At 43.4% G+C, this 9,288-nt stretch overlaps 1 pseudogene; it reads left to right on the top strand.

Moving 5' to 3' along the window:
* The first annotated feature begins 5,549 nt into the window (after window positions 1–5,549).
* On the top strand, window positions 5,550–7,779 carry LOC118575587 (annotated as a pseudogene).
* Window positions 7,780–9,288: the final 1,509 nt, after the last annotated feature.

Genomic DNA, 9,288 nt, shown 5'->3' with positions numbered 1-9,288 from the left:
GGTGCACAATATACTGGGAAACACACAACAGCATTGTAGTTCATTTTTAATGATTCTCATATGCTGTGCCAATACCCTTAATATATTAAAAGAAGACTTCACAATTTTAGATTCTAAAACTAAGATATTAAAGATCAGGCTGAGAGTTTAGTACTTATCTACTTAATTGACATCTAAGCTACAAAGAAGTGGTGCTGAAATCAGCTGGGAGGCAATTAACTGCCATATAAATATAGATCACAGCCGCAGCAAGTAAATAGAGAAGAAACGAGAGTGATTTAAAAAAATACACATAGATGTGATTTAACAAATCAGATTTTATCATAACTGCTCTGGCATTAAATTCTTTTCCCATTGTTCAGTTTTCCTTACAGTAAAATTCAACCAATTATAATATATATTTACCAGTATATATCTATAGAATAAGCTGCAATATTGCATTTTCTCTGAAAATTATTTCCATATATCTAGAGAAACAAAAGTAAAATTAACTGTGTGTTACTAACATAAATCCTTATGTTTTGGGGTTGGAAACATGCAGCAGAAAGCAAGGGCCATACAGGGAGACCCTGTCTCAAAATAACAAAAGCTCATAATTCCTTAACCTTATTGAAGTTCTGACATAATTAACTAAGAAGATTCAGAACAGAAACAGAAAAGGGATAGATAAAAATATATAATCAAATAATACATAAAAATATAAAGATTAATTATGGAAAAATCAAATTTTATCCTACAGTTTTAACAACCTTTTCACCAAAGTTCCAAAAGTCTAAGCAAACAGCTGAACTGATTTGAGTTTTACTTTCTTCTTCTGATCATTAAAATATATCTAATACAAATGAAGAATACAGAACCTCTAATTGTTGTTATGAGGATTAGATGAGCTAATATTTACTAAGTAGTTAGCACAGTATTCAGCACATAGCACACAATAAATGGAATACAATTATTGGTTAATAACCTTTCACTTCCATTGTACTTATTAATGACAACTTCTTAAATTACACATATTTTTATTTTCATTTCCAATATTTCAGGGATGCCTTTAAAATTTGGGTAAGAACACACAAAGGACAAAGTGATGTGTTGTTGAATACAATATTTGTTTATCTATGTAAAGATGTGTTGCATTTGTTTGAATTGCAGAATAATTGTTCAACTAAGTAAAATGTGTTGGATTTGCTTATGCTGCATTTGTTTAAACTATGTAAAGATGTGTTGCATTTGTTTTACCTAGCCTGCTAAGGCACATCGGTTTAAAAAAAGCTGGTCAACAGCTAGGCAGTAGATGGATAGGCGGGGCCGGCGGGCAAAGAGAATAAGTAGGAGGAGGAATCTAGGCTAGAGAGAGAATGAGGAAGAGAGGGAGCTGGCCAGGACCGGTCAGCCAGGCAGCTAGCTGCCACACAGACACACACCGAGGAAGCAGGAAAGGAGGACATACAGAATGAAAGAAAGGTATAAAACCCTGAAGCAAAACATAGATGAAGATAAAGAGGTTAAATTAAGTTATAAGAGCTAGTGGGACAACCCTAAGCTAAGGCTGAGCATTCCTAAGTAATATTAGGTCTCCATGTCATGATTTGGGGGCTGGCAGACCAAGAAAGCCTGCTATAGCAATTTGTCCAATAAATTCATTATCTCTGACTGTGGAAATAAAACATTCATCTCTAGAGCAACTGTGTGTACTCTTTCTAAGTACAGCTCAAAGAATGAAGGTAGGTAGCACATACCTTCCTGTAATCCGATACCTTAGTTTAAATTATTTTCAATCATTGAAATTTTGTTTTACTCAAATTTGCAATTTTCAGTATAGCCCTAACTACTTCCTTTCAATTTTCTGAAGTTTACTTTTACAATAAAACAAAAAGCGATTCATATTCTATAATCTTATTAAAACCCTGTTCTTTGGCCAGGGCGGTGGTGGTAAACGCCTGTAATCCCAGCACTCGGGAGGCAGAGGCAGGTGGATCTCTGTGAGTTCGAGGCCAGCCTGGTCTCCAAATCGAGTTCCAGGAAAGATGCAAAGCTACACAAAGAAACCCTGTCTTGAAAAACAAAAACAAAACCAAAAACAACAACAACAACAAAAAAGAACAAAACCAAACCCCTGTTCTTTATCACATATCACATGCCTTTATTCCCAGCACTTGGGAGGCAGAGACAGGCAGATCTCTGAGGTTAAGGCCAGCTTGGTCTACAAAATGTGTTACTGGATAGCCAAGGGACACACAGAGAAATCCTGTCTCAAAAATCCAAAAGGAAAAAAATACCCTGTTCTTTATCAAACTCATTACTACATATTAATGCTTTTCTAGTCAAAGGACTCCTAGGCTTCAAAAATAAGACTAAAAGAAGCAAGTACTTTTAATAGATATAAATAAAAAATATATTAAACAAAAAGATTTATATTCTATAAGATGATCATAAAAGATAGTAAGATATTTGACAGTGAAGTCTCATTTCCTAAATCTCCACAATCAAACTAATGTATTTTTCAAATCTTCAAGGAGACAAAACATAATGGACATAAACAAATTACAATCTGTAATACACACTGAGCTACAGGGACCTGAGACAAAGAAGGACTCATCTTGCTTTGCTCAAAGGAAAAGAACAGAACTGCTTGATTTATGGATCCAGGGCCCTCCAGTAGTGTTCTTTATACAGGGAAAGGATCATTCTTAAATTTCTGCCATAACTAATAATGAAATATCATTTAAGACTTTCTAAGTTCCTTTTCTTTGATGCTGATTACCACACAACCTTAGTCTGGTTAGTAACTTGGCTTCCTAAATTCTTAGATACATGAAAAGTATGCTGGAGTTTTCAATCTGAAAATTCTGATCACCAGGAAGAGTTACCTTCTATTCCAACATAAACTGGCATTCTAATGTGTACATTCTAATGCATACATCAGTCTTCTGTTTCTTTCTGTGTGGATTGGGTTCCTCAAGTCTGAGCACATATGAATAGAAGAATACATTTAAACATTTTAGGTTGGAAATGGGAATCTAGAAAGTCCCAAGCCCCCCCCCCCCCCCCCCAGCCTGTGTTTTTTTTTTTCCGTAGTACTATGAATGTAATCCAGAACCTTGTATATGCTAGGCGAGTGCTCTACCAAGCCCCAGCCACCTGGCAGGCACTGTTTCTCACTGACAGGTGTTCCAACCATCTCTTGGTTTGCATTCCTGTCCTTATTCTGCCTCTAAATATAGAAAAGGGGTGGGGACAGCTGGGCTTTTGTTGTTTCTCTCCTAAAATACATTTGCTAAGCCACACTTAGGTGGATCCACTCACACATCAAAATGACCAATGAAAGCCGTGGCTGTAGCTCAGAGGCAGAGCATTTCCCTAGCATAAGCAAAGCCCTGGGTTTGATGTGGAAGAAAACAAAGCAGCAGCAGCAGCGAACAAACACAACACAAAAGCTTAATGAGGAAACTACCTGGGCTTTAAACCAATGCACAGGCGGCACGGTCATACAGCCTCGTTGTATGACTATATGACTACTCTTAAGAAGAAAGAAAAAAAAAAAAGAAAAAAAAATCTATGATATTTAAATTGTGCTATAATAAAAATTAATAGATAAAATTTCAACTTGCATCACCAGGAGTATCAATTTATTGTTATAAAGTACTTTGGCACACGTGACTCAATTATTCCAAGATTTCGAAAAGTAATATAGTGGGGTATGGTGGCTCACACCTTTAATCTCAGCACTTGGGAAGCAGAGGCAGGTGGATCTCTGAGTTCAAGGCCAGCCTGGGCTACAGAGCAAGTTCCAGGACAGCCAGGGCTCCACAGGGAAACCCTGCCTCAAAGAAGGAAAAAAAAAAGATTTCAAGAGACCCCCCATTTGGTCTGCTTTGGGCAGAAACACTTGCTTTGAACATAAACTCGGAACTGCAAATTATAACTCAGTCTTTTCTCACTAGGTCACTGAAAAGTAATTTGTTTGTTTGTTTTTCGAGACAGGTTTTCTCTGTGTAACAGCCTTGGCTGTCCTGGAACTCCATTAGTAGTAGACTAGGCTGGCCTTAAACTCACTGAGATCCGCCTCCCTCTGCCTCCCAACTGCTGCGTGTGCCACCTCTGCCCACCTGTATTATTTCTTTAAAAAGTCTGCCCCCCCCCCCCCAAATTCTGTCTTTAAACCTGGATTGGCAGTGCACACTTGTAATCTCAACATTCAAGACAGGAGAATCGAGAGTACAAGGCCATGCCAGGTTACACAGAGAAACCCTGTCTTGAAAAAGAAAAAAAAGAGAGAGTTAGTTCAAGGCCAACTTGGGCTATAAATAGCAATTATTTGTTTCAAATACAGAAACAAAAGTTGCTCTTTCATACCCGAAGCGTTTGACCTTACAGGAGATACTCTTAATTCTACTTATAGTTTCATTGACAAAGAGGAAAACACCCCTCAGCCATCAAATTCTCAGTTAGCTCAACATAATGTCTACCAACCCTAAATCCTCTGGGCAGAATTCTCTTAGGATGGTGATGCCAAGAACTTGCACCACCACTGAAATTGTCTAGCGATCTCTGTCTCCAGGAGACTGAGAGACGGCAGAGAAGCTCCAGGATCCTACTGGGAGATTGGAGAAGTGCAGGTGGGGGGAAAGGGGTGAGTCCCACGGAGGAGCTACGTTAGAAAGATCTTAAGCACTTCGTCTAATGCAAAGCGGTTAACTATACACGGGGAAGTACAGATTCTGCACATCTTTAAGAAAATTTAGTGATACGGACAATGAAAAGTGACAGAAACCTTTAACACTCTACAGCCAGCAGGCGAGGAGAGGAAAGGGCAGCATGGAAGAGGAAGGCGGGACAAGGAAGGTCCCCAAAGACTAGGAATGATAATAATTTAAAAAGAGGAAGAAGAAAGAAAGAAAAGTACTCAGTCTGTAAGACTGACTTTGGCTGGGTTCTCCTGTACTGATGAGCAGTCAGCTGGAAGACAGACTCTCACTCAGGATGGTAGAGTAGAACGTTTACATTGGTTCTGCAGAACATGTCGCCTCTGTGCCTGCTCCGGTACAGGCATTTACCTCTTACTCTGGCTCATGTGCCACCGCGCAACACTCGGCCAAAGCTTGCACCATTGGATAATAGCAGAACGGAAAATACCTGAGTCCCAGGAATAACACCTGCAACGACAGGAGGAGGAGGAGGAGCCACGGAAAACTGGAACCCGGACAACAACCTCACTTGCGCTGCTCAAACCTCAACTCTTACGGGTGGGGCGGGAAACTTCCGCCCCGCGCAGGGACGCGTCATTTCCGTTTAAGGTCTTGACCCCCGCGCCTCGCCCCTCTGGCTACGTTCCAACAGTCCAACTTCCTCTTCCAGGAGTCTTCTGCCTGGGCCTAACTCCCTACGTGGACTACATGACCCAGCATGCATCTCGGGATGTTAATTTCCGGGTCAAGAGGTCCGAGCTGGGTGCATCACCATGGAAGCGCTCGGTTTGGTCACGTGGTGGCCCTGGTTACGGCCGGGTGGCGGCTGTGGGGTCCCGGGCTCGGGCGGGGGCCATTTTTGCCGGAGGCTGGCTCCGGGAGTTGAAGGCCCGAGCGGCCTGGCAGCCGACCCGAGCCGTTCCTTCCCATCCTCTGCACCTCGGGCCTTGGAGAGGAGCCGGAAGGCTGGGCCTCCTCCAGCCCTCCCAAGACGGCAATGGTTCCCTCCAGCCGTCGCTACCTGACGACCCTCCATGGCGGCCGCGCCTTCCGAGCTGCTCCTGCCGCCGCCCCTGGCAGCCCTTGGTTCCTATCGCCTCCCGAGCCGCGGTCGTCCTTCCGCCCCAGGGACTGATGATGGTCGTCGAGCTGGGGGCACGATGAGAGGCGAGAAAAACTACTACTGCCGCGGGCTGCCGGGGATCCCGGTTCCTGGCCCGTCGACGCCCGTCGCCTCTGACCTCGACCCTCCTGTTGCCGGCCGAGGCCGTCTCCAGTAGCTGGTCGGGGCCTGGAAGTGGGCTGTCGGGGGGAGATGAGGAGGAGACACGGCTCCTTCAACTCCTGCGCACCGCCCCGGATCCCTCCGAGGCGTTCCAGGCTTTGCAGGCCGCCTTGCCGCGGCGGGGCGGCCGGCTTGGCTTCCCCCGCCGCAAGGAAGCCTTGTATCGGGCGCTGGGCCGAGTGCTTGTGGAAGGCGGCAGTGATGAGAAGAGACTCTGCTTGCAGCTCCTGTCGGACGTCCTCCGGGGCCAGGGCGAGGCCGTTCAGCTGGAAGAGGCCTTTAGTTTAGCGCTTCTGCCTCAGCTCGTCGTCTCGTTACGAGAAGAGAACCCAGCCCTACGGAAAGATGCGCTGCAGATCCTGCACATCTGTCTGAGGCGCAGTTCCGGGCAGGTGCTGAGAACGCTGATACAAGGCCTGGAAAGTCCAGATGCCCGGCTCAGAGCTTCCACTGCGCTCCTGCTCCCTGTCTTGCTTACTCCCGAGGATTTGTTGCTGGGCTTGGATCTCACTGAAGTAATAATAGCTCTGGCCCGAAAGCTTGGCGATCAGGAGATGGAAGAAGAATCCGAGGCAGCGTTCTCGACACTTCAGCAAATTGGAGAACGACTTGGTCAAGAGAGGTTTCAGTCCTACATCTCCCGGCTGCCCTCTGCCTTGAGGAGGCACTACAATCGCCGCCTGGAGGCCCAGCTTGGGAATCAGGTTCCTTATTATTTGGAGCTCGAAGCCTCTGGGTTTTCTGAAGATCCTGCCCCGTGTGTAGTGACTCTTTCCAACAGCAATCTTAAATTTGGGATTATCCCTCAGGAGCTGCATGCAAGATTGTTGGATCAGGAAGACTATAAGAACAGGACTCAGGCTGTCGAGGAACTGAAACAGTTGCTGGGAAAATTCAACCCAGGCTCCACCCCTCATTCGAGTCTTGTTGGTTTCATTAGCTTACTGTATAACTTGTTAGACGATTCCAATTTCAAAGTGGTCCACGGCACGCTTCAAGTTCTGCATTTACTGGTCATTCGCCTGGGAGAGCAGGTTCCAGCAGTACTTGGGACCAGTTATAGCCGCTTCTGTGAAAGTGCTGGCCGACAACAAGTTGGTGATCAAGCAGGAATACATGAAAATCTTTCTAAAGCTGATGAAGGAAGTAGGTCCTCAGCAGGTGCTTTGTTTGCTCCTGGAAAATCTTAAGCATAAGCATTCCAGAGTAAGAGAGGAAGTAGTGAACATTTGCATCTGTTCCCTCCTGACCTATCCCAGTGAGGATTTTCGACCTAGCCAAACTGTCTTTCGATCTGGCTCCAGCTCTGGTAGAATAGCAAACGCAGGGTACGCCAGGCAGCTCTGGAAGCCTTTGCTGTTTTGGCTTCATCAATGGGATCAGGTAAAACCAACGTCCTTTTGAAAGCTGTAGATACTGTTGAACTGCAAGATAATGGAGATGGTGTGATGAATGCTGTGCAGGCCAGATTGGCCAGAAAAATCTCTACCACGGCTAACAGAGCAGGGGTTTGTGGAGTATGCAGTACCCATGCCATCTTCTGCCCAGGGGAGGTCAAGCCATTTGGCGCATGGAGCAGATACAGACTGGCTTATGTCTGGTAACAGAACTCAGAGTGCACACTGTTACTGTGGTGACCACACGAGGGACAGCATGCAGCTGTATGGCTCCTACAGTCCAACGATCTGTACCCGAAGGGTATTAAGTGCTGGAAAAGGGAAAAACAAATTACCGTGGGAAAATGAGCAGCCTGGAGGCACTGGAGAAAACCAGACCTCCACTTCCAAGGACACTAAAGATTCAGAGCAGGTATGCTGAATTTTCTTGAGTTGAAAATGAAATAATTTACAAAGAAAATTTTGAATTAAGTGCTATGTGGATGTCCATTATAATGGTACGGGTTATGTAAGGTCATTTAATAGAGTTCCTTCTTGATCAAATTTGAGGTACAATGTGATACGGACAAGAAATGGGTTTCAATTATGGCTTATTTGTTTTCATATCACTCATCTCAATCACACAACAAACCCCCAATGCCTAGTAGGTACCAGATAAAGAATTAATTTCAGTTCCAAGTGGCTTCTGGAGAAAGTTACAAACTGGCAGTTAACATGTTTTTTCGGTGCTAGAATAGAAATAGAGTGCTGAGGAATAATACCAAAGCTTAGGAAACATAATTCCACTAGAACAAATCAAAAAGCCTCCAAGGTTCTGCTCTTTGAACTTAGATTCCCATCCTTAAAAAGCTTTTATTTTAAAATTTACAAATCTACATGTAAATTAGTACTCATGTACTTCATCTGTATTTGCCTGTTAACATCTTGCAATATTTTATGAACCATTTGATAGTAAATAGCACATATTTTGGATTTCATTCCTTAATATTTTGAAATATGTCTCCTAAAATAAGTTATAACCATATTGCCATGCTTCAGAATACTAATAGTAATTGAATAGTATATAGCTTTTATTTAAATTTCTCCATTTGTTCCCCAACTGTGTTTTATATTTTTCACTTTACTTTTATCATCTAAGATCCAGTCATGGCTGTAGCTATTGTCTTTTTTTTTTAAACATTTATTTATTATGTATAGTATTCTGCCTGCATATGTCCCTGCAGGCCAGAAGAGGGCACCAGCTCTCATTACAGATGGTTGTGAGCCACCATGTGGTTGCTGGGAATTGAACTCAGGACTTCTGGAAGAGCAGTTGGTGCTCTTAACCACTGAGCCATCTCTCCAGCCCAAACAGATTTTGAACTCTTTTTTTTTTTTTTTGGTTTTTCAAGACAGGGTTTCTCTGTGTAGCTTTGCGCCTTTCCTGGAACTCACTCTGTAGCCCAGGCTGGCCTCGAACTCACAGAGATTCGTCTGGCTCTGCCTCCCGAGTGCTGGAATTAAAGGTGTGTGCCACCATCTCCTGGCACTATTGTCTTTTTGTCTAGTATTATGTCCCTACTTGTTTGTGAGTTTGTATGGTTTTTTCATGGCAGGCCCCTTTCCTCTTAAAGGCTGAGGTAAGTGTGAATTTATCTGATAGTTTCTGTATCATTAGACTGAAGATAGAAATTCTTAGCATAAGGTTGGGCATTTAGCTCAGTAATAGAGCGCTTGCCTAGCAAGTACAAGGCCCTGGGTTCAGTCCTCAGCTCTGAAAAAAAAGACAAAAAAATTCCTAGCATATATTACCTAAGTAATGGATACAGCACATTGTGGTTGTCCTACCTTGAGTAACACCACTGACAACAAGATACATTATAAAGATTCTTTACCATAGATGTTACATTGAGACCCTACAAATACCTCAACAATGTTTTAC

The sequence above is a fragment of the Onychomys torridus genome, unplaced genomic scaffold, assembly GCF_903995425.1.
Source record: "Onychomys torridus unplaced genomic scaffold, mOncTor1.1, whole genome shotgun sequence".
Classification (NCBI taxonomy): domain Eukaryota; kingdom Metazoa; phylum Chordata; class Mammalia; order Rodentia; family Cricetidae; genus Onychomys; species Onychomys torridus.
Note: the sequence above shows the minus strand (reverse complement) of the source record. Positions and strands in the feature narration are given on the sequence as shown.